This window comes from Silene latifolia, chromosome 6 (genome assembly GCF_048544455.1).
Source record: "Silene latifolia isolate original U9 population chromosome 6, ASM4854445v1, whole genome shotgun sequence".
In the NCBI taxonomy this organism is placed as follows: domain Eukaryota; kingdom Viridiplantae; phylum Streptophyta; class Magnoliopsida; order Caryophyllales; family Caryophyllaceae; genus Silene; species Silene latifolia.
Genome location: NC_133531.1, coordinates 87,183,528 through 87,209,313, shown reverse-complemented (window position 1 = coordinate 87,209,313; position 25,786 = coordinate 87,183,528). Strand labels below are relative to the sequence as shown.

The window sequence follows — 25,786 nt, the reverse complement described above, 5'->3', positions numbered from 1 at the left end:
TAATTGAACCGTATCGTCATACGATCAATTAAATGATCAATTAAGAGTGTTTCCCTTTAGGTATGACCTAAGGGGATCAACTGGTCACCACCGTCGCACGACAGTAATGTCAAACTCTAGTCAGCCAATCATTACCGATATGTGTGGACCAGTTGACAGTAAAATATTACTTCCCAATTGTATTCTTTATAATGAGATTTAAACATGTGATCATCATGATCAACAGTTGTGATCGCATCATTGTCGTAGGACACATATTCCAACAATTAAATAAGATTCAATTTAGTGAAATAATATATTAATAAATTAATTTACTAAATAATGTTGAGGTTTTATAAATATTTTGAGGTAGAGGTAATTATTATTTACATTTACAAGAGGTTGTATATTTAACTAACTAGCTATTATGGGACCCATTATATGATGATATAATAATAAAATATTACTCAATAAGTTGAGTGAATATATGTTTATTAATTTGTCACATAATTTTTATATGATCAAATTAACATTTAATTATGTAAGATAATTAAACATAAGACTTATAAGCATTTGTGTGACAAATATTATAGGAGAAAAATAGACCCATATAGGCACATGTGTACCGTCCAAAGTAGGAAGATGGTTGATTTTTTTGCTTTGTCATTTTATTGTTGGAAAGATGCTCCAACAACTTATGACATGCTTTAATCATGACCTACAACCTACACATAAAAAGCATCTTTGCATAAGACAAATTGTAAAGACCAAAAAATGCTCTGTGTAGAGCATGTTGGACGGCTCATACACAATAAGAAGAAGAATTTTTGTTCTTCTTATTTTACTCTACCATTAGATGCAAAATTCCTCTATCATATTCATTTCTCTTTCTCTAAAACTTGAGATGTTTTGATCCAAATTATTCATAAATAGTACTAATATTATTAATGTAATATATGAGTATTAGTAGTCAATTTTAAGGTAGCAAATATTATTTAGTAGTGATAAGGGCTAATCTTGGGTGCAATCAAGAGGAGGATCTCTACATTGGGATTTTGGAGGATCATCCATTACATTTAAGCTCACGAACAAATAAGAAAGGTGACCTTATTTGTGCCCATTATTTCGAGTCACTTAACAATGTAAGGGACTTTGTTTTTCTTATTCATCTCTAATTTAGTTATGCATGCACTAGATATAAAGAACACATATTAAAAGGTTAATTAGTTCACTATTAGAATAGTCTAATAATAGGTATATGAACCTAACAATTGGTATCAGAGCATAGGATGTTGCATGCATAATCGATTTATAGTTTTTTCGAGTTATTAGTAACTTAATTAAAACTAAACATTTGTGATTTATTAGATAAAGTCACGAAATCATGATGCATGTTGTATATTCTGGTCCTAAAATGTTTTTAGGTCATTTTTATGACTTATGGTAGTTTATTGCTCATTCTAATATTAATTTGATTAATATTGCATGATTTATGATTTTTATGAGATAAAAATGAATAAAAAGAGGTAAAATGGTTAAATATAGTTAAACTTCGAAATAGGCCATGAAATTTTAATATGTTGTCACATGCATGTTTTACTCACTCTGTGTAAAATTTGAAATGAACTTGATTTATTTTGCATGATTTATGAAATTTTAGTGTAAAAATGGCATAAATAGTCACTAGTTTAGCATAAATAGCTAAAACAAATTAAATGGCATTAAAAAATTATTTTATATTAAATTTATATCCTACTTATCAAATCTAAAGTTGTAAAATTTATTAGATTAATTTTTGAATACTTTAGATGTTTTATTTGATAAAACCGATAAATCGTAACTATATTTTTCTGAAAATAAATTCGAAAATTTTAACAATGATTTTTGACATTATGAGTGTCATGGAAATATTCCAGAATGTTCAAAATTTTAAAATTCAAATTTTGAAATTATTGTAATTTAATTTTGATTTATTTCATAATAGTTATGATTTTAAGGTCAAAATGAGCATAAAATTATATCAAGTTGAATTATTGTCAAAAATTAAGTGAAGACTAATTTTTGAGTCCTAAGAAAGTTAGGATAATTAACTTGAGCTTAAATTTGATTTAAGTATTGATTAGTGATTTTAATAAGTTATTATCACGCATTTCCATAAAACCAGGTTATATGAACGATATAAGTTGAATAGGGCGATTTGGCACATAATTTGGCATGATAGACACATATTATAATGCTGCATATTTCAATTGTTCAATGTCTTTTTATTTATATAATTTTGAATTATGTAATTTTATCTTAGTATGGCCTTAGTTTTAATTGATATTACCCGTAATGAAAGGGAATATTGATTCGGTTGTAATTTTATGTGATCTCGTATCACTTTTATTTTTACAAGTTTTTATATTACAAATGTATAATAGGAATAGCTTTGTATTTTTATTATTATTTGTAACTCCGGAGTTTCTTCAAAACGGTGCCATTCGGGAAGATGTTCCGACAAAGACAATGTTCTAGAGAGGCGTGCCACTTGAAGATTTAAGGGACCAATGGAGTTGGTTTCTGAATATGTAATACATTATTTGATTTTCTATTTTAGGAAGCCCATAATAGGGATTTATTGTTGTTTTGCATTTCTTTTAATATGTTGCAAGCATTGCCAAATCGCCATAACAACACATGCATTTCATATCGAGTCATCGACCATGTCAGTTTTAATTATCGTAACTCAACGCTTTAGTTCACTTAAAACGTGATAGATAATAAATTGACAAGACCTCTCACAAAAATTAATTGAGAATTAGCCTTGCCAAATAGTAGAACCATGAATCCCAATTTCATAAGGAAGTAGGCTCGGGTCACCGGGGTACTAAACTTGTTACGTTGGGTAAGTGGGTAGTAAATTATTATTACATCGAAATTTGGATTGAGCTCAACGGAAGTATTCGTGACCGTAGTCGCATGTGCTCCAGGCTAAAGATAAATATTAAAGTAATTTTGTCGACCGAGAGTTCTAAAAGTAGAATCGATTAAAGAGTTAATGCACCGAATTATATTGAGTAGAGATGAATCGGCTCACCGTGCCCGAGTTAATATAAATTTGGATCTCGGGATCATTTATAATAGTTGGGTAGAGGTCACTATATAAATGCTAAGACATGCTTAAATGTTTTAAATATAACGATGAATGTTTGATTTTTCCCATTATTTCGTTGTTTTATGTTGTTCTTTATTATCGCTCCTACTCATATATGATATCAATTCGATTTTAACACGAGTCTCCGCTAAACCACTATTACTTACGAGAAATAGAATCTCTTTCTAAAATGAACCGTATCATAGGTTGTGGACTAGATCCATAGGAATTGTTCTATTCCATAGAACTCAATAGGAATCGTCCTATACAAATATAAGAATAACATCTTTAATTCCTTACATATTTATGATTTCTTATGAAGAAATGTGAATAGAAGTAATGATTAGTCAAAATATGTTTTGATAATGTCTTTTATGCATCCACGGTTCAAAAGTCTTATTGCTCATCCTAAACACTTGTCATCAAGCACTTATGTTGTTAAGAATCTGACAATGTTAAATTGGTAAATTGATTTGCTAGAATTTTTCATTGACCAAAAACAACAATTTAAGTTCGTCCTTCAGAGTGATTAACTAGGAATTTATATGAAGATTAAGTCTTCGTTAAGAATAAATTCTTGAAGTTAGTGGGACCAATAAGAAGTAAAGTAACTATCTTAATTGTTAAGGATAGAACTAGGCTCGAAAGAGAAGGTGTTAGACACTAAAATAGAGACAAATCCCTAATAAGTAAAGATCAAGGAAGTTGGTCGTGTGACACCAACATATTCCTTCTTGAATATATATGACATTGACATAGCCTTCTTGCGAATTATCACGTCATGAGTATTTGATACAAATTTGTGAACAATGTTAGAAAATACCACATTTCATGATTATGAAATATGGCAAAAGGATGTCAAAAACCACCTTTCTAAATGGGTATTTAGAGGAGGATGTGTTCATAACACAATCCGAGGGTTTTTTAAATCCTTAGAATCCTAACATTGAATTATCGTACGACGACTAACAAGAATAAATTCAGAAATTTACATGAATGGAACTAGGTTAGTTGTCATTTCATTCATGGACATATAAGTGTTATAGTGTATTCATTTTAGTTTTGTATTTAGAATTGTACTTCAATAATTGTTATGATGTACACTAAGTCTAAATAAGAATATAATTCAAGTTTTTATAGAAAAACGCAAAGGATTTCACTATTGTGCAATTAAAACAAGTGTTGTGCCCTTACAAATCATGATTAAGGTTATGGTGAAACCATACATATCTAGGTAATTATATTCAAACTAAAATAAATGTCATATATATTGTATAAGACTCAAATTGGTGAACCCCATTATTTCTCGCCTTCTCGATTGAAATTGTTCAAAGAGACTAGTTTTGACTACTGTCCTAAACCATTTGAAAGGGAATCTCTTGGTATGTGTTAATCTTGTATTCAAAGCAAGATTAATTCACGACTTCTTTCTAGAAAAGAATTAAGAATATAGCAAGATATTCACCCTATTTACACTTTGATGTGTATAGTTGAATACAATTCAATCAGAGATGGTTATTACTTCTTCATCTCTTTTACCAATGAACTAGGTAGATACTTGGTATCCACTTAATGAGTTAAGAAGAGAAATTTTTTGAATAAGTTCAATGAATGTTTAAAAGTATCAAAACCTAGAGATTATGACCAAAGTATTAGTACTTTGTTAATATAGGGAACAATAAAGTGAAGACTTTTATATGCACCAAAAGGAGTGTGATATGGTATCACAAGTTCACCTTCATAATATTAAAAAGTGACAAATAATCCTATATGATATGATTGAGTCTTTACTATAAAGTTGAAAGTGGTTTCTATCGCAATTTGTCTAGTATTTACTCAATCCACTAAATCAAAACTTAGTTGAAGCAATCAAGTACAATTCAGATATGATATGATTAGGCATGGTACCTAAGTTGTAGCTTATTTCAAAAGAAAACATATGCTCTCTCTTCCTGCATGATCACGAGAACAATGGATTTGTGGCTCGTGATGCTGTCTATTAAGAAAAGAGGATTATTTCTTAAAGACAGAGTGGGAGAAAATGTTCAAGAGTCACAAACTGGGAATAAAACGTAAGAAGATGTTCCTTCTTGGTCAAAATTAGTAATTATTTCTTCGAAATCTAAAGTGGATAGGAGTCATGTTATTTTTGGAAGTAACAAGCCTATAACTTATTAAGATACCTTATCTAATTTCAACTCCGCAAAAGTCCGAAATGAACATAAACATGAAGATGTTTACTTAGCTTGGTTGATTGGTCGCAAAGGGTTTTGCACGCAACAACAACGCTTTATTGAATTCGGATATGGTTTGACAGTTGGATTTCAAAATCATCTTGTAAGAGTTTTGATAATCGCAACTATCCTAATGTAGGATGCAAACTTAAAAGAAATTTTAAGTGGAAGTCAAGGATGTAACACCCCATATTTTTGGCTAAATTTAAAACTTACATTCGCATACAAAACTGGCCAAAATACGGGATATTATAATTAATATACAAAGTCTCTTCTTACAAATGTTTAAAATAAAATATACAAATATAGAAAATGAAATAAAGCTTTTATAAAGTTTCTAATAAAAACTTGACTTGAAAACAAATCCTTTTGTACAGCAGCGGAAGTCACCTGAAAAGAAAATCAGAAGACAAAAAGGAACTACCCCATGACGAGTAGCCCAGAAGAGAGAAAACACGTCAGCCGGAAAGCTGAGTAACAGATAATACCTCAATATAAGCATAATAGTTTTTGATCATGGCGTGGAAATACAGACATGTAAAAATAAAAATAAACAGAGAGAATAATAAAAACACTCCTCGATAAATCATCTCATACTCAAGCTAACTCCATTCTAATTCCATAATATATTACTCTCTTGTCCCAATAATGAAAACAATTCACAACTTACTACTCCGTCTTACTCATTACTCCGTCTCATAATAGAATACTCAAAGTAAGCAGGTACTGTATTCTGATCGTCGACCCTAAGACCAATGACAAGGGGTGCGTGAACAGGCGGATAAAAACCGCAAAACAATACTTCCATCTCAATATCGATTTCAAACTCAAATAACTCAATAACTCAATAACCATGGTCACTCAGACCGTAAACACAATATGGCACAAAGGCCCCATAACTCAATACCAGTAACCAATTTCCATCTCAATTTCAATATCGATATTGTCAAATATTCCATTAAAGGAACTGCTCAACACTTAGAGTAAAACTCTAACCTACTCATCCACTGGTCGAGGTCAAAGAGTACGACAATTAAAATATAATACGGTGTACATAAACGTGGTGTAATATTCAATGCCAAATAACAAGATAATAACCCTTGATATCAGAAGTTAAAGACGATAATTGAACCTCTATCCCTTTGCCATAAAATGGGACAAATTTTGTACACACAGGCTCCATTTCGATCGTATAACCATGTTTCACCGAGTCATCCTTCTATAGTAAGAATACCACCAGCTCATCTACCTTTTAATCATCAAAGAGTTTTCTTTTGCTTTCAATTTAAAATTTTCATAAACTCTAATTTCCGATGCCATAATCAAGTGCAACCCTCAAATACACTCAGCCCATCTCACAGACCGTGAACTTGACGAAGTTATTATTAATTACTATTATAATTATAATTCATATATTATTACAACAACTACCATCAATTATGGAAACAATAATCACCATATAAAGTCAAATAGGATAAACAATTAGTACATATTTCATACAACCTCGAACAATAATAAGAGTAATAGGATCGGTAGAATCGTGTTAGCTTAAATTCGCAATTAGGATCTTAAATTCCACTCACATGGAAACTCAAGCGACACAAATTAGGCAGATTGTCAAACTGGAAGAAAGGGCACGAGGCTCAGCAAGATTTGTCCAATATAGACAAAAGAAGATCAAAGACTTTATGGGATTTTCGTTTTAACGGAAGACGTGATGATAGATAATAGTAATTGGCATAATATTGATGGACTATTTAATGTATGCAGTGAAAACTAGAGGTTGAGCAGATGACGACTATTTATTGGAATATGGAAAGCAACTAGGAAATAGGTTAGCAAATAAAATAGGTAAAAACACCAATTAACTTTTTTTCTTTTTATTGTTATAATAAAACTGGTACTATAACTTGGCTTATTAGATAAAATCATTAAATAAGAAAATCAAATAATCATAAAACAAACTCAAAATGAATAATATTTGGGGTATTACAAAGGAGTTGAATTGTAGGTTTTGATCATGTAATAAACTGTTCTCGAATTATCGAGTAGTTCTGTTTATACATGGAGTTTAGTGGGAGTAATGTGGTGTTACTAGTCTTATATGTAAGGGGCATATTGATCATTTTGAATGATGGAAGACTTAGGAGAAGAATAATACATCTCTAAGGTATCCAGACCTATAAAGATAGTTCTAAGAGGATATTAGCGTTAAATGAATATTCTTATGTTAATAAGAATCTTGACAAGTTCAAAAGTATTGAACATGTAGAAATTGAATCCACTTGCTTCCGCTGCGGGATTAATTCATTATGCTAAGATGTATCACAATTCTTAAACTTCGTATACTTGGAGTATGACGAATAGTTAAAAATCGAATTCTTGAGATAAGTCTCTATATCGCCATAAAGTTCATTAGTTAGTACTCAGGAAGTACTAAAGACTTGAAGCTAAGTATTTAGAATTGAGATGGATTTATGTGCAAGGAGTTGCACAAAAACCATATTCTAAACACATAAGGATGATTAGAAAACCATCTTGGCTATATTATTTAAGGAGGATATCTGCTGGGAACATCCTAGGCAGTTGAACAATTGGATATACACAACGGAAATTGAGTACACTTACAATAATGAGATATACGAGAAGGAAGGGATCATATTAGGATTCGGTTTTATAAATTAGGGAACTATGGTAGTTCGTTCCAATAACCAAAGATCCTATCCCTATACACTGTGAGGACAGTGGGAGTTATTCAAAGGCCTGAGAGCCTATGTCCAAATTGGATCTAGACACGTACTCAAAGAAGTTTATAATATAAGATTTTCATAAGAATGGGAAATAGTATATAGTAAGGTTAGGGAAAGTGAAAAAGTATCGCTGAAACTTGCTAACCAAGGCCTTTTTATAGGATAAGCATGAAAAGTCATGCCATTTCAATTGAGTTGAGATGTATAGTTATATACAATATTAAGAATGGATTATAGATTATGTAGTAATTGATATTGTATCAATTTTACATATGTGATAATGCATTCATCGTTTGAGTTTTTTAAAAACTCTTCTATTACTTTGTTACATCCAAATGGGTTGTTGAGAAAATATTGAATCCCATTAAAGTGAACTAGATTGACATAGTATTCGCCCCTAGTTGTTTATATGAGGTGACGTCTCAAAGTGACTAGAGTGTGATGTGATTGATGGCAAGTTCAAGTGACATAGAGTCATACAGGATGACTAGTCGATCACATAGACACACTGTATGAGACACTCGGTCGGGCAGTGACCGCTTATAGAGTTCTGAAAATTCATAAAGCCTGGTCGTGGCAAGAGCTACTATAGTATTCTTATGAGTCAATTCTTTTGACTAGAGACTATTCGCCCAAGTTGGCACAAATTTCTGAATGGCTTTGATTTATGCTCTACGACTGTCGTAACTGAGGTCAAATGAGTATATTTTGGTTTATGATCAACGGTGGCTAAGCGAAGGGAATAGTGCGATAGGAATTGTCCACCCCCTTGTCAGGGTTATTTGAAATCTCAAGGCCACTCGAGGAGTAGTGAACTGAAAATGCGTGGCCACGCTCGGAAGGTATCTACGGTAGATAATTCTGGTCAGACAGTTACTCTCTAGATCGAGAAAACCACTAAAGATATGATCAAATGCAAGTATGACATGCGAGACACCTTGCATTGAGTGGGAGATTGTAATAGGACAAGAGAATTGGTGACGCACACTTGTGTCGGACAAGTGGGAGATTGTTGGAGTATGTGTCCTCAACAATAGTGCGATCACATGTTTAAATCTCAAATTAAGAATACGTAAGGGATGATTCAATTAAATAGTCAAATGATCAACATTAACCGGTAACGATTGGCTTGCTAGAGTTTGACGTTACTGTCTTAGGACGGTGGTGGTCAGTTGATCCCTTAAGGTCACACCTAAAGGATGATGCCCTTATCAGTAAAGTTAATTAGTTGTATATTGATACAAGTTAATTAATTCCTTAAATAAGAACAATTTATATTTATGAGAGAAAATATGTATCTTACGGTAATGTGATTAAATAAGATTCAATTTAGTGAAATAATATATTAATATATTAATTTACTAAATAATGTTGAGGCTTTCTAAATATTTCGAGGTAGAGGTAATTAGTTATTTACATTTACAAGAGGTTGTAAATTTAACTAACTAGCTATTATGGGACCCATTATATGATGATATAATGATAAAATATTACTCAATAAGTTGAGTGAATATATGTTTATTAATTTGTCACATAATTGTTATATGATCAAATTAACATTTAATTATGTAAGATAATTAAACATAAGACTTATAAGCATATGTGGGACAAATATTATAAGATAAAAATGGACCCATATAGGCACATGTGTACCATCCAAAGAAGGAAGATGGTTGATTTTTTGCTTTGTCATTTTGTTGTTGGAAAGATGCTCCAACAACTTATGACATGCTTTAATCATGACCTACAACCTACACATAAAAAGCATCTTTGCATAAGACAAATTATGAAGACCAAAAAATGCTCTATGTAGAGCATGTTGGACGGCTCATACATAATAAGAAGAAGATTTTTTGTTCTTCTTATTTTACTCTACCATTAGATGCAAAATTCCTCTATCATATTCATTTCTCTTTCTCTAAAATTTGAGATGTTTTGAGCCAAATTGTTCATAAATACTACTAATATTATTAATGTAATATATGAGTATTAATAGTCAATTTTAAGGTAGATTACTAAATAAATATCTAGCAAATATTATTTAGTAGTAATAAGGGCTAATCTTGGGTGAAATCAAGAGGAGGATCTCTATATTGGGATTTTGGAGGATCATCCATTAAATTTAAGCTCAAGAACAAATAAGGAAGGTGGCCTTATTTTTGCCCATTATTTTGAGCTACTTAACAATGTAAGGGACATTGTTTTTCTTATTAATCTCTAATTTAGTTATGCATGCACTAGATCTAAAGAACACATATTAAAAGGTTAATTAGTTCACTATTAGAATAGTCTAATAATAGGTATATGAACCTAACAGGTTTCATACCTTTGTTGCGTAAGATGACCCAATTATCCCACGGTTTTTTGCAATTAAAGATTACTCCGAGAAATTGCGGATCATGCCATTCCAGTACCTCTTCCATTTGAACATCCTCCGCAGCCCGGGAGAATTCCGCATCACCTCTTCTCTTCTTAGAAGCACCTTGGGTAGGAGGTCTTCTTGGTGCCATTTTTCTGAAATTTTAAGACAAAAAAATTTCATCTTAAGGCAAACCAAAATCCATCCAACTAGACATAATAGAACAAATTAGTTACCTAATTCATCCTATAAACATTAATAGAGCATAATACAATCAATTTCTAATATAAATAAGAACAAAATCAATTTCCCCCAATTTGAGTTAGGGTTTGATAAACTTGATTGAATTGATTAAAATGGATGAAATTAAAGAGAAAAGAGAGAAATACTTACTTGATGATGATAAAGGATGAATAAATCTTGCAAAATGATGAAGGAAATAGTGTTTTGTTGTGATTTAAGGTGAAGAAAATGATGAAATATGATAGAAAGGGGATGGAGAGTACCGTCGGGATACTGGGAAAACGATAGAGTAATTTACTCTTACCCGTAATCAAAATAAAGCCAACAAAACACGAACTCACGTCCCCGATCGGGGCTGGCAACCTCGATCGGGGTTGACCGTCTTTTGTTGTTGACATTTTTTCTTATCCGTAATGTTAAATTCCGTCCCGTTTTTGAAAGTTACGTCCCCGAACGGGGTTTCTTGCATGGGGGAGCGTGAATTTTCTCCTTTAAGCCTCCTTATTCAATTTTCACCTATAAATCACAAAAGAAAACACCGTCAAGTCTAGTAATTTATTTCTAATCTATGAAAAACAGTAAATTGCGGAAAATTAAAAACAAAAATAAATAAAAGCAAATAAAAAGCTTGGGTTGCCTCCCAAGAAGCGCTGGTTTAACGTCCCGCTCGACGTATGAAGCTATTTGATCAAGTTTCATCATTGAGCTCGCCACCATCCGAGCTTCCTTTCATAGCTCCCTTTTGCATCCCGCATCCATTTGAAATTTTTCCAATGAAATTTTTTTTCCTTTTGGCACTCTTAGCAATAGTGCCCTTAGCATCGTTACCTACAAAACAATTAATACCAATATCTTCCTCCAATGGATCCATTAGTATGGATCTAAGTATAGTAGAGGCATTAGAAGAGTTCACAGTGTTAAATAAATAAGAAGACTCTTGTAACATTGGGCTTCTATAATGGTGTTGTTCTTGCTGAAGGTAACCCGATCATCACCCACCTCCAAAGTAAACATCCCCTTTTTCACATCGATTATCGCACCCGTGGTGTGTAAAAACGGCCTACCCAATATAATTGGGGTTTGTAAGTCCTCGGCCATATCAAGTATGAGGAAGTCAATGGGTATGAAAAACTTGCCAACTTTGACGGGCACATCATCTAAGACACCTAAAGATCGCTTTAAAGAACGGTCTGCCATTTACAAAGTAATACTAGTTCATTTTAAAGCACCCATGTTAAGAATTTCGCAAATTGAATAGGGCATAACACTCACACTAGCACCTAGGTCGCAAAGGGCCTTATCAATGGTATATGTGCCTATAGTGCAAGGAATAGAATAAATAACGGGGTCCTTAAGTTTCAGGGGAGACTTTTTTTGTAAGAGTGAACTACATTCTTTGGTGAAAGCAATGGTCTCAACCTCATTGAAGGATCGCTTCTTTGAGAGGATTTACTTCATAAACTTTGAATAGGAAGGGACTTGGGTAAGCAATTCAATAAATAGGATGGCGACTTGCAAATTCTTAAGAACTTCCAAAAACTTACCAAACTTACCTTCCTCCTTGTGCTTTGCGAGACGGTGGGAAAACGGCACTTGAACAACTTCCTTTGGAGGAGCATCCTCCATATCTTTCTCCTTCTCAACCTCAATAGAGGCATCCACCTTCTTTGAATTGGCATCACCCTCCTTAGCATTAGGAGAGACCTCTTTCTCAACAATCGCCTCATTACTCTCTTTGGTACCAAGCTTACTATTTCTATTATGCCACAACAAGGGATGAGGAAACGACCCACGATCCCTAACAAGAGGCTCTTCACTAGCCTTCTTTTTTATCATTTCCCCCAAGTTTAGGCTTTTTAACAACCACTTTGGCATCCAAAGTCATGGATGGACCATCATAGCTTGTACCACTTCTCAAGGAAATAGAATTAATGGTCTCATGTGGTTGCGTACCTTGGGGCGGTAGTTGGCCGGTCTTCCTTGAAGAGCTAGATGTGGCTAATTGAGCCATTTGTTGCTCTAACATTTTGATTGCGGCATTGTGAGCTTGATCACTCTTTTGGATTTGAGCCAATAATTCCCTTTGCATTTGAACCATCAAGGCCTCAAGTTTACCTCCTCCTTGGTTATTGTTTGGCCATTTTGTGGTGGTGGACCTTGATTTTGTTCGTAACTATGTTGAGGTGGTCTTTGTTGTTGGTTTTGAAAACCCGGTGGATGATTATACCATTTTTGTTGATGCGCAAAGTTATTTTGTGGTTGGGGCACAAAATTTTGTTGGGGTTGAGGGTTTAGCACATTGTTGCTTGTTTAAGACAAGTTCAGATGGAATTTTGAGTTCAGGTTATAAGTATTTGAAAATGTACCCGGTGGATAATAACTTTGTCTAATAGCTTGATAAGCACATACCTCCTCCATAGTAGCTTGGCATAGAGCGGCGTAATGACCCGCACCTCCGCATCCTTCACACACAATGATTTGACTAGTAGAGGAAATGGCATTGAGTTGGTGAAGAGAATCTCCTGCATCTCTTTCCGCCAATTGTTGTTAGTGTAAGGCAATTTGAGCTAACAAGATGGGATTGTCGGAGGATTCTTCTTTAACTTTGAGTGGCACACTTCGGGAATTGACATATTGCGCGTCATGTATTTCCATAGAGTCGATTGTGGCATGAGCAATATCGGTTTCAGTTTTATCAAACCGCCCATTGTTGGCGGAATAGAGAATCCTTTGGGACTCGGCACAACATCCATTTTAGAATGTTATTGCTAGGAACCAAGCATCCAACCCATGATGTGGGAATTGCCTTTGCACCTTTTGTACCTCTCCCAAGCCTCATATAAGCTCTCAAGAGCTTGTTGACGGAATCCGGTGATTTGGCTCCTTAAGGTTTGAGTTTTCTCTGGTGGTAAAAACTTTTGATAGAAAGCAAGAGCCAATGTCTCCCAATTTGTGATCCCCATGGCGGTGCGATCAAGGCTATTGATCCATAGTTTGGCCTTGTCCTTCAAAGAGAAATGGAAAAGTATTTCCCTAATTTGGGCTTGAGTGACGCCCGTTTGCCGAATCACAGAGCAATAATCGCAAAAATTTTGCACATGCAAATTGGGATCCTCGAAAGGACATCCCCCAAATTGCTTCCTCTCCACAAGGCTAATGAAAGCCGGTTTGATCTCGAATTCCGGCGCGGTAATTTGAGTAGTTGTAATACCGGCCGGAAGCATAGCCGCGGTGGGCTTTGAGTGATTGGAAAATTTCACCATGTTTTTATTCGGAGATGGTGATGGTGGTGGAGATGATGAATTGGAAACCTCCTCCTCTTTAAGAGCTTTAAGATCGTCTAGGTAAGACATTCTAACACTTTCAACTTTCACGGGAGAAGCGGCTTCTTTCACCTCTTTCCAAAAACATCATCTTCTCCGAAAGGTTTTCTCGGGCTCGGAATCCGGTGAAAGCAAATCTTCACTACGGGAAGACATGGGCATAAGACAACAATCTCTAAAAAATGATAAGTAACGGTCTCAAGGAACAAGTCTTCCTTAAGACAAAAGAAAACAAGATAGAAATCGACAAATCTAAACGCAATAAAACCGTGCTCCCCGGCAACGGCGCCAAAATTTGATAGACTAAGTCACACACCTAACAAAGATAATTTCCCTAGACACAAATTAATGTAGTAATAGGGGTCGAAGACAAGGAGACGGGAATTGCGCTATGTAATGCTATGAAACGATTTCTATCGAGGTCGATTACGTTTGGTTTGGTTTGGTTTGTTGGTTGGTTTGATGATTAGCAAATGAAGTGATATAACAATATATGATTAAAGGCGTCTAGGGAAGTCGGGTCTCACATGCAATTGTAAATATATATTCATATTAAACTCAGAAATAATAATATTGTCAATTGTTTAGGCTTAAAGACACCCACCTCACGATATTAGTGTCAACCATAGACCGGGTCCTAGAGAAACTCTCGTTTATGACTAGGTCGTCCTACTACACATGCTTAGTCTAATCTGATTCCGTGTCTCTCGACTTATAGAATGAATTAACAAACTTAATCAATGAATAAGTCCTTTAACCAAAGATAAACGTGACGATACAAACATGCGATAGAAACAATTAGACAATATTATATCAACCTAATTTATCATTTTACATATATTAGTTATTGCATCGCTTCCCTAGTCCCTAGACTAAGGAAAATTAGCTACTCATGTTGAAATAAAAACTACAAAGTATATTGTATGAAATACTAGACATGCTTATAGAAATGATATAAACTAAGTGATGAATCATAAAAAGTAATAACAAACTATGTGATATAGTAAAAGTACTAATGATAAAACTATATGATAATTAAAATAGAAATGTAAACTAATAAACTAGAATTAGAATTACCGAAATAGAAATGGAACTTGAACTAGAACTTGTAAGGTAGAACAAAATGAGAACCAAAAGCTTGAATAATAATCAAATGTTTAATAACCAAATGCTTAACAATATTAAAACTACAATGAAAACTAAGAGAGAATTTTGCTTAAGGCTAAAATGAGAGTGAAATAGAGTATGAAAGACGTATGAAAGATGTCCTACAATGACCGATTAAGGCCCCTATTTATAGTAACATAGCGGCATAACGTAAAAGTCCAACAAGGGGTCACCCCCGATCGGGGTTGCCAGCCCCGATCGGGGCCGTTGGTTTCCGGGTATTCTTCTTCATTTCTTACTTAAATGCTCCAAGGAATCCCATGCAACGAAATTAAGCTTCCTTAATCACACAGTTAAATGTGATATTTAGCATCCAAAGAGTATCCTAAGAATGCTAATTGACTTGGTCTTTGGATTACATTTTGGGCTTGACTTTAATTACTTTGTTTTGGGCTCCAATTGTCATCATGCTTGCATCCACTTAGCTTAGTGAACTTGGTGCTTGCTAATGTGATAGGAAAAAGCCTTTAAATGTATAGATTCCTAAAAAATATAACAAATACAAGCAATACATCTAGAACACAAGATTAGCTCACAAATATACTAATTAAAGTATGATATGCAATCAAAACCGAGCTAAAATGAGGGGTAAAAGTATATATATAAAATGAACACATCAGCAAGGAGGAATGACATTATGCAAAAGACACATAGGTGGACAAAACAACAACTATTTTTGTGAAAGTTTTCAATTTTTTCAATTTTTATGGGTTCTTTGAAAGCAATAAACAAGACACACTAAATCTCTAACTCCCCCAAGCTAGAACGACACATTGTCCTCAATGTGTAAAACAAATAAGGACACACAACAAGGGGAGATGGGGATGACACATACAGAAATAAAGGAAATAAAGAAAGCATACAACCGCGTAGAAACTCCCCCAAGCTAGATTGAAAACGGGGGCATGATCCAATCCAAGTAGCAAAGTACCTACAAAAGACAAGTTACTACAAAAGAAAGAAAACTAAATGTCTTATTGTCTTAACTATTACATCAAAACCAAATTGAAATTGAAATTACAATTGTCCAAAAACTGTAAATTGTCTAAAAAACATAATGAAACACGGGTTGTCTCCCGAGAAGCGCAAATTAAAGCTTTCTAGACTCTTTTTCTTCATAAGTGAACCATCCTTTATCCTTAAAAAGCAAGGCAAAGCCCTTAGAAGTCGATCATATACCTGCACATGAGCAATACAAGAGCATATGTAAGCAATAGATAAGATAAAAACATGATAGATCAAAGGTGAGAAATATGATATCTTATCATTGGGCATACGAGAGACTTCAAAACGAACCACCGTACTACTCCACTCATCAGCAAGAGATGGAGCAACATGCTTAAGACCATCAAACAAAGATTTAGTGCTCAAATTATCATTATAAACGGTCTTAAATTGGTGGCACGAAGAATCAAGGAGGTGGGACTCATAAAAAATGGGGGGTTCATCCCACTTAACCTCTAAATTAGAATCACTAAGTCCTCTATCAACCTCAAATGGATCAACTAAATTCGCCGAGAAAGGATTTTCAAAGGAGTTCAAGGACTCGGGTAAAACATCATAGGAAGGCTCAACCTCATCATAATCATAAGAAGGCTCAACAACATCTACTATAAGAGGCTCATCCACTACAAAGTCAATGTCATCAACATGAGTCTCTAAATGGTCAATTGGAATGACAATAGAGGAATTTTAAAAGAGAGAGTCGGACCATCGTCATCGTCATCCAATAATTTAAAATCGTTAGAGGGAAAAGACTCACATTGAGAGGGCGGAACGGCAAAAGGAGAAAAAGTAGGCTCCCGTGGTGAAAAAATAGGCTCACGTCGTCTCAATTTGTTTTGAAAAAGTTGTTCCAAACGAGCCTGAACCACTTTGAGCTCCTCTTGGATGCTCCTTTGACGAGCTATCTCTCGACATTGGGGAGCCAGGAACTTTAGGAAAACCCAAAGCTCCTCCCCACTCTTATAGTAAAGACTCCCACAACTCATGTAAAGAGCCAAATCAGGGGACTCATAATCCATACCTTCAAGCACGACCTGACCCAATTCATATTCATTTTAAATAAAACCAAAAGAAGAAATACGGCCTACATATTCTTCAAATTGGGAAAGATACTCATTAAAGGGTTGGTTTTGTTGTTGCAAGTAAGAGAATACATCCATTATGGACGGCTAAGCGGATCCCCCTTCAGATAGCTTCATTACCTACAAAATAGGCAATAAAACTACAAAGAAACCAAGAGAACGGTCCTAAGGAATAAGTGTTCCCTGAGACAAAATAAAACAAGATAAAATTCAACAACTAAAAGCAAACAAAACCGTGCTCCCCGGCAACGGCGCCAAAATTAGATAGGCTATGTCACACACCTAATCAAAGATAAATTCCCTAGACACAAATTAATGTAGTAATAGGGGTCGAACACAAGGTCACGGGAGTTGTTAATTAGTTGTTATGGGGTGAATTCCATCATGGACGTTTATCGTATGATTGGTTTGTTGGATAATAGAAGAAAACAATAATGATAAAGAAATAGTTTAGGGAGCTCGGGTCACACATGCAAATTATGTAAATTCTCAAATTAAACATAGGAGTTGATAAATCGTTAATTGTTTAGGTTTAACGACAACCACCTCTCGATATTAGTGTCAACCATAGGTCGGGTCCTAGAGAACTCCCGTTATGTCTAGGTCATCCTACTAACACATGTTTAGTCTAATTCAATTTCGTGCCTCTCGACTTATAAAAGTGAATTAACAAATTTAATCTAAGATAGTGATCAATTATCAAAGAATAACAATACAATGTAAACATGTAAAAGAAACAATGAAACGATATTATAACATCCTAGTTCAACAATTGCAAGAACTACTTGTACATGGTTTACCTTATTCCCTAGACAATTGAATTACCTATGCATAATGAAAACTAATCTAATGACATATGAAATGATAAAGATAAACATACTAACTAGTTATGTAAATGGCAAATGAATAACAAAACAATATTGGAAATAAGATTACCTTAACAATTGGGAATGAACTTAAAAATGAAGAACAAGGTGAAACAAATGGAAATAACTTGAAATGTAAATTGTATATAACTTGAATAAATTGTTTATAACATAATTGAAATGCTAAAGGGAAATCTAATCTAACCTAAACTAAGAACTGAAATGAGAGTATGAATGTGGTGTCGAAGGTGTATTTTAGGTCCCGGATCAACACCCTTTACATACGGGTGAAGGGAGTAACATAAACATCATAAAAAGGGGTAACCATGAACGGGGCCACCCCACCCCGATTGGGGTCATGGATTTTTATGATTTTGCCTTAATTCCCTCTTAACTCCTTGCTTTATGGTGATGCGGAATCCTATGCTACTATGTTTAAGAGTCCGTCAAAGGCATCTTTGGCATCCTTTGGCATGCATATGGCTTGGTCTTTTACTTAGACTTCATTTATTTACATATCCACCAACCAAGATTGGTTTCCTTTTTCTCGGGTTTTCCAATTTCTTCCCAAAATGCCCCTATACTTTCCGGAACTCCTTTGCATGATCAAGACTTGCTCTCATTAGCCTCGTGAACTCTTTTACTTGCTACTTTGATCGGAAAAAGCTACTAAAAGCTTAATTTCCTATAAAATACAATGAAAACAAGCAAACAAAACTAGAACACGGAATTAGCTCACAAACACAAACATTAGTGCAAATGACATGTGAAATAGAGCTAAAATAGGGGGTTAAAATATATATAAAATGGACCTATCAAAATTTGCCCCGGATTCAACTATGATGGAAGGTATGCGAAACTCAAAGGACATACTTTAATTGATGAACATACCTTCTTTCACCACCACCAGTGGTGTGGTTACATTGTGGCCGGGAGTGTAGAATGGTATACTAGGGGATGCTCACAACTTATGCTCAAGGGGTGGAATATACCACCCACCGAACCCCGTTTGAGTCGCTACTCACAAAGTCCAAGTTACCTGCTACCTATCGAGATTTATGATCACCCACCACCGCGAGAAGAAGTGCCTCACCGAGCCCCTCAAATGCCGGAATGGGGTGATGCGCCACACCAACAACCATCTTATGTACCCATACCACCCTACCCCACCACACATGTAGAGTTCACCCCCTAAGATCCAAGAGCCCCAACCATGGTTGCATTGATATCACTCATGCAACAAGTTGACCTCTTGGTGCATGATGGAAGGGTTTACAATTACTTGGCCCAATTCCCCTCTTACTACAACATGGCACAATAAGGGTACATCAATCATAGAGACCCTCATCCATCATGGGCTCAACCACATCTCTGGTTCCCTTATTATGGTAACCAAGGAGGGGAATTTGTGGGCCAAGGTGGGGGATACCGTAACGAAGGAGGAGGTTATGAAGAGCAAGGATGGCAAAGCGGATATGGAGGACGTGATGACGATGATGACGAGTACAATGGCTGGAAACATTTGGCCATGCCACCCCCATTGTATGACGCCTCTTCTCTCCCTCTCATGTATAGTTGCGTTTCATTTTAGATTAGCTTGCATCATACTAAAATCATATAGATTAGACTAGCATTTGTAATATACCTCACATGTTTCATGTAGTTAGTTTCAAATAGACGTACATTCATGCATAGTAAATAATGACCAAACCTATTCCTTTCTACACTAGAAATAGTGCTTAAAACGGTTTGGGGAGGTTTGATCATAGGTTACCTAAGCTAATCTAAATTAGCTTATATTTTAATAGAAGACATGCATCATCTAGTGTAGTTTAGATTGCATTCATTTGTTATATATGTCATATAGAACTACATTTGCTTAGAGCATCATGGCATTTGCATTTGTACTTCAATTTCCATAAATCTAAAAATCCAAAAACTTGTTTTTCTTTTTTTATTCCTACTCCTACATGTACATTGAGGACAATGTCCAAAATAAAGTATAGGATGGAATTTATACCCCAAAATACATAAAAATTGAAAAAATCCCAAAAATATGTTCTTTAATTCCATAAAAATAAAATCCATAAAAAAATAAAATTTACAAAAACCAAAAACATGCTCTTTAATTTAGTACTGTAGAGTTGTATATACTTGTGTTTTTGTTCTCTTCTCACATAGATACGACACTACATTTGAGGCATTAGTAAGGGAATGTGTGTAATACCCGTTCTTTTAGAGACTCGTTGACCGTCGTTGACTGACCTTAGACACCTATCCAGACCTTCGGAAACCTTATGAGTTAACCTTGTGATCTTGTGAGCCTTTGAGTTCGTGTTACTCGATCTAGCGGAGGCTACTCGATCGAGTATCTTAGTCAATCGATCGCGTAACGTGAGTCCAACGGGGAAATATAAGTCATGGTATCGTGAAACCCAAATCATTTCTTCTCCTTCTCTCCTAAACCTAGATGTCATCATATCACTTCTCCTTCACCATGGTTCATCTCCTTGAGGCCCTTGAGAGTGGTTACACCATAGGGATGGGATGCTTGAGTCGGGTAGCGGTCTTGACGCCGGATAGCTTTGTATAGGTATGTTGTCATCATCATCATCATCATCTCCCTTGGATTAAGTTGTGTTTATAGTAGTAGTAAACTAGTAATAGATGGTTATGCTGGTTGTTATAGGTGGTTATGGTGGTTGCTTGTTATCTTATGGTCGTGCGCGGAATCGTTGCGATTTGCTAAAGGTAGGTTTTCCTACTCAGTACTGTTGATTGTCTAGTGTGTTGATTGTATTGTTTAATTGGTTTAGTGTCGTTGTTGGTGGTGTGGATTGGTTGTTGTGGATCATTACTGTTTGTTGGTCTGTGGTTCTTGAGGTGCGTCCTCGGCTGAGTGGAGTCACTTACGGGAGTGGCTTCACGCCCTTGATTCGCCTTCTGTGGAACCCGCCACATAAGGGGATGTGAACATTAAGGAACATGGGCAATCGCTCAAATAAGATGAGTGGGGCTTAGGTGGGAACGGCTGCGGTCCCCCACTGGCGGTGTGGATTACTGGTTGTGACTGGTAATATGGCAGGACTGGACCTTCGAGCAGTCAGAGATGTGTAGGTATTGGAGGAGGAGGTGTATACGTGATACTGTTTTTGTTGTGTTAGCTTTTGTATTTTGTTCCTTCAGTTACTGACCTTGTGTGGTGTTGTTGTGTTGTCTTCTTATGTTGTGTCTGCCATGATCCACTATGGTGAGCAGTCAATCTTATCAGGTTGATGTTTGGATCATAGCTGTGCTTGGATGGATGAGTCCACCGCGAGTCATGGTAGAGATAGTTTTACATAGTTGATAGTAGTCACGAGTTGTATCTTTGTTTTGTTTATGTCACTTGTAAATTAATATAACTGTTCTTTTATCGACATTTGATTATTACTATCCTCGGGTAACCGAGATGGTAATATCCTTATCTGCTAGGTAAGTTCTTGTTAATGCTCCTTGGTAGATGGGGGTATGACAAAGTGGTATCAGATCGACAATTTTGGAACCTGTAACTAATCAGCCCAATGAACGTAGTGAGTCTAATAAAATGAACCTGGTGTATGTATGTTGGGAGCCCCGGCTGATGCTTGATTTTGGGTGATAAGGCTCCCTTATTTCAAAATTATGGCCCCAATATGCTTAAGCCAACCACCGAGTATGGGGATATCGAGTCGGGAATTGTGTGCATAGATGTGTATGAAAAATAGGTTAGAAATAGTTATGATGGAATCTATGGTAATGTCAAATGCATGCATATAGTAATCATGAACCGTGAAGGGCTGTGAATTGTTGGAAGTGTGTGGGGGGATGTGGTAAATATGGTGTATGTGCTAGGATTTACATACGAGTATTGGACAATGTGATGATGATAACGAGTTGTGAGTCTTTATATGCGTTCTAGTTAATAAAAGTTGTCAAAGTAATGTTGGGGAAAGTAATGGATGAATGTTGTTACGTATTTTTGTTACATGGCATAATTATGTTATATATTTGGTTGATGAATGGTGTGACATGTTTGACATTTTTAGCAAACTTGAGTAGTAAGTGGTAATCACGATACTAAATAGATGTTTGGTGTAGTGTAATCATATATCGAATCACTGAATTTGCATGTGCGTAAGTAACCGTGGAATAATGTGTTGATTCTGCATATATATAAATTGATATTATAATTTAATTGTTTTGCTTAATAATTGGTATGAGACGGAAGAATATGTGTAATGTTCGGATGACATAGTCGTGTTACATTTGGGTAGTATTAATGTATCGTAATTGAATGAAATAATCAGTGAAGAGTTCCAAATATACTTTGGAATTGACACGAGTTATTGTTTTGCAACAATCGTTAACCGAACTCGTGACTTTTGACCTCGCTCCTTGTAATACTACGGATTTTCTTAAGTTGAATACTCGACCGAGTATAGCCTACTCGGCCGAGTAGTGCTACCTGCGTAGTATGTTTCGGTTCTGCCGATGAATACTCAGCCGAGTATGAAGAATACTCGACCGAGTATAGGATACTCGGCCGAGTATACACTTTACTCGACCGAGTATCCGGTCTCTCGAGTTTTATTTCAGCGGTTTGATGCGGGAGTGTTTAGGGTTATTTAATATGCAAAGTTAGTTTCTAAAACGTCATTTCTACCCTAATCACTTTACGATTTCCCTAATCACACTCTAATCACTCCCCAAATCATTCCATAATCTCATTGTGTGTGCAATCGTCGTGGTCCTTACGTGTAATCTCTCACTCTACTGTTGGTAAGTGTTATTCCCATGTTATTTATATTCTTTTGGGGTTACCATGTGTATGGAATTTGGGAAATAAGGGGGGGATTGTGCAATGTGTAATTGTGTTATGTGGTTATTGTATAGGAGAAGACTTCATAGAGGAGCCTTTCTGATTGTTCGGTTTCGTACTGCCATTGATTGCTAAGGTAGGGTTTCCCTACTCAGTTTACTTTTCATTGTTTAAGACATAATTCTGTTGTGATTGTTGTTATCTGCTGATCATCGGTGTACGGGCGTTGTTGTGACGGTGTTGGTGTGGAGATGTTGTGACAGCTGTGATGCTGTGTGTGTTGTGATTGTGGTGGAGTCATCTGCGGGAGTGGCTTCACACCCTAGTTCGCCCTCCGTGGAACCCGCCACGGGAGGGGATGTTCACATTAAGGGACAAGGATTGTTAGTCACTCGTTGATGAGCTGGACTATTGTACTTTTAATAAATGTGCTCCGTTCAGATGCTTTTGATATTTACTAACCTCGGGCAACCGAGATGGAAACACACTTTCATGGTAGTGTGGTCCTGGTAAGGCACCTTGGTATGAGGGGGTGTTACAAAGTTGTATCAGAGCCGAAGATTCCGGCACCTAAACAAATGAATCTAATGAACTTAGGGAGTCTACATAAAATAAACCCGGGGAGAGTTGTTTCGAGCTACCGCAAAGACTCGGGAGACGTCCCGGAGTCGCAAATTGGCCCTCATTAACTCGAGCCGGTCACATGGGGAAGTGTGTTGAGAGTTGTGTCATATATATGCCTGTATGTGAAGATTCATGGTGATTATAAGTGATGGTTGGAAATTTGTATGCGAAAATTCGTAAGTATGGTGAATGGAAAAGTAGTAGAAGGGACATGTATGTGAAATTTGGTGAATTGGATTTGGCATGTGAATGATTGGTATGATTATGTGTTTATAACGTGGCATTAAATTTCCTGTTGTTATATGTTTGATGAGCGAATAGAAAGCATGATAGGGGACTGTATATTGTTTTAACCCGTCTTTGATATGACTCAGCCGAGCAGGGCAGGTACTCGACCGAGTAGGGAGTACTCGGCCGAGTAACCAAGCACTCGACCGAGTTTTGTTTGACAGTGAGTAGCAATGGCTACTGTATGTGTTTACTCGACTGAGTAAGTAGGTGTACTCGACCGAGTAGTGACTACTCAACCGAGTGATTTTTGTACTCGGCCGAGTATGCAATCTGGGTATTTGACGTTGGCTACTGGAGTCGACTACTCGACCGAGTATCTGGAATACTCGACCGAGTAATCCTTACTCGACCGAGTATTGTCTTATACTCGGCCGAGTGTTTCTTTGGCGGAGGATTGATACATTTTGAGCCATAGGCTTTTGTGCTTACGTTTCCTTGTTTCTTATCAGCTCAAAATGCTGCCAAAAAGAACCCCTAAACAGATCCAAGCTTCTGAGATGTCCCTTGATGAGGTTGCTCGTATGATTGAGCAAGAAGAGGCTCTCCTTGAAGCCCTTAAAAATGTGGGAAAGGGGAATGAGAAGCCGGTGGATGCTACTCAGCTCAGCATCATCATTGCTCACTTCAACCCTCCCACATATGAAGGGGTAGGGGAACCAAAGATGCTCGAGAAGTGGCACCGTGAGATTGAAAGTCTCATGGAAATGGTTAAGTGTCCCGAAGACATGATCGTTGAGCAGGTAGTATACTACCTGAGAGGTGAAGTCGCGGTGTGGTGGCAAAACGTCAAGAAAGATGCTAGAGCCTATTACCAGGCTGAGAGTTTGGGAGCTATCCCGTGGCCAGGGTTGAAGAGCACTATGAGAGAGCAGTTTGTGCTGGAGCATATCCGATACAAGATGAGATCCGAGTTTGATTCCTTCACCATATCAGAGGAGATGACAGTCACTGAGTACTATCATCGGTTCCCAGAGCTATCTCTCTATGTTGAGGACATGCAGTTAGGACAGAGGGGTTTGGCTCTCCGTTTTGAGAGAGGTTTATCTTCCAAGATCGTGACCCGTATGCTAGTTGGGGTTGCTACTGACCTTAAGGAAGTGTATCTAAGAGCGGGTCAAGCTGAGAGAATGGTAGATCTCTCAAGGGATATCAATTAGAGGACTGCTGCTGAAAAGAGGAAGGGTGACAGTGGAAGCAACAGTCAGTCGGGCAACAAGAAGGGAAACTTCAACCATGTAAAGGCTTTTTCTGGTGGAGCTGGTTTCTTAGGGGGATGTCGTGGCTGGGGAAAGACTGGAGGTCGGAGTCTGAGTGACAACTCCAGCCTCACATGCTTCAACTGTGGTGGAGTAGGCCATAGGAGACGGGAATGCACGAGTTATAGGCCCGGCACTGGTTCAGGAGCTCAGCAGGGGAATTTCTCTCAGGGGCCGACTCAGAGCTTTGCTAGTAATCGACCGGGAGGATCATAGGGCAACATAGGGGGACAGAGGAACCAGGGCAGCTATAACCGCAGTGGTGTTGGATCTTATCAGCGTCAGAACAACACCGCCACCCAGGATTCGGCAGCCAAGCCGAGCACCTCCAATGCTTCAATTCAGGGAGGAGGGCAGAAAAGCAGTGGTAAGCTCTTTATGATGGGCAAACAGGAAGCGCAAGATGATGCACATGTAGTTACCGGTACCTTTTGTTGTTCATAATGTACCATCCTTTGTTTTGTTTGATTCGGGGGCTACACATTCTTTTGTGTCTAAGAGTCATGCCTTGTCCATGGGTTTGGGGAAGTTTGAGGTTGTAAAAGATGATGTGTTCATACCATCAGGGGAGTCTGTGTCATGTCTCATGTTGTATAAGGGAGTGTCTATGGTGGTTGGAGGGGTAGATTTA

At 36.5% G+C, this 25,786-nt stretch overlaps 1 long non-coding RNA gene and 1 other non-coding gene across 2 annotated transcripts; both read left to right on the top strand.

Moving 5' to 3' along the window:
• Positions 1–756: 756 nt before the first annotated feature.
• On the top strand, positions 757–2,655 carry LOC141658831 (uncharacterized). The gene is made up of 2 exons (XR_012549463.1): positions 757–1,121; positions 2,144–2,655. It is a non-coding gene; the product is annotated as an uncharacterized LOC141658831 (long non-coding RNA).
• A 10,831-nt stretch (positions 2,656–13,486) lies between these two features.
• On the top strand, positions 13,487–13,593 carry LOC141589332 (small nucleolar RNA R71). Its single transcript, XR_012520275.1, has one exon. It is a non-coding gene; the product is annotated as a small nucleolar RNA R71 (small nucleolar RNA).
• The last annotated feature ends 12,193 nt before the right edge of the window (positions 13,594–25,786 follow it).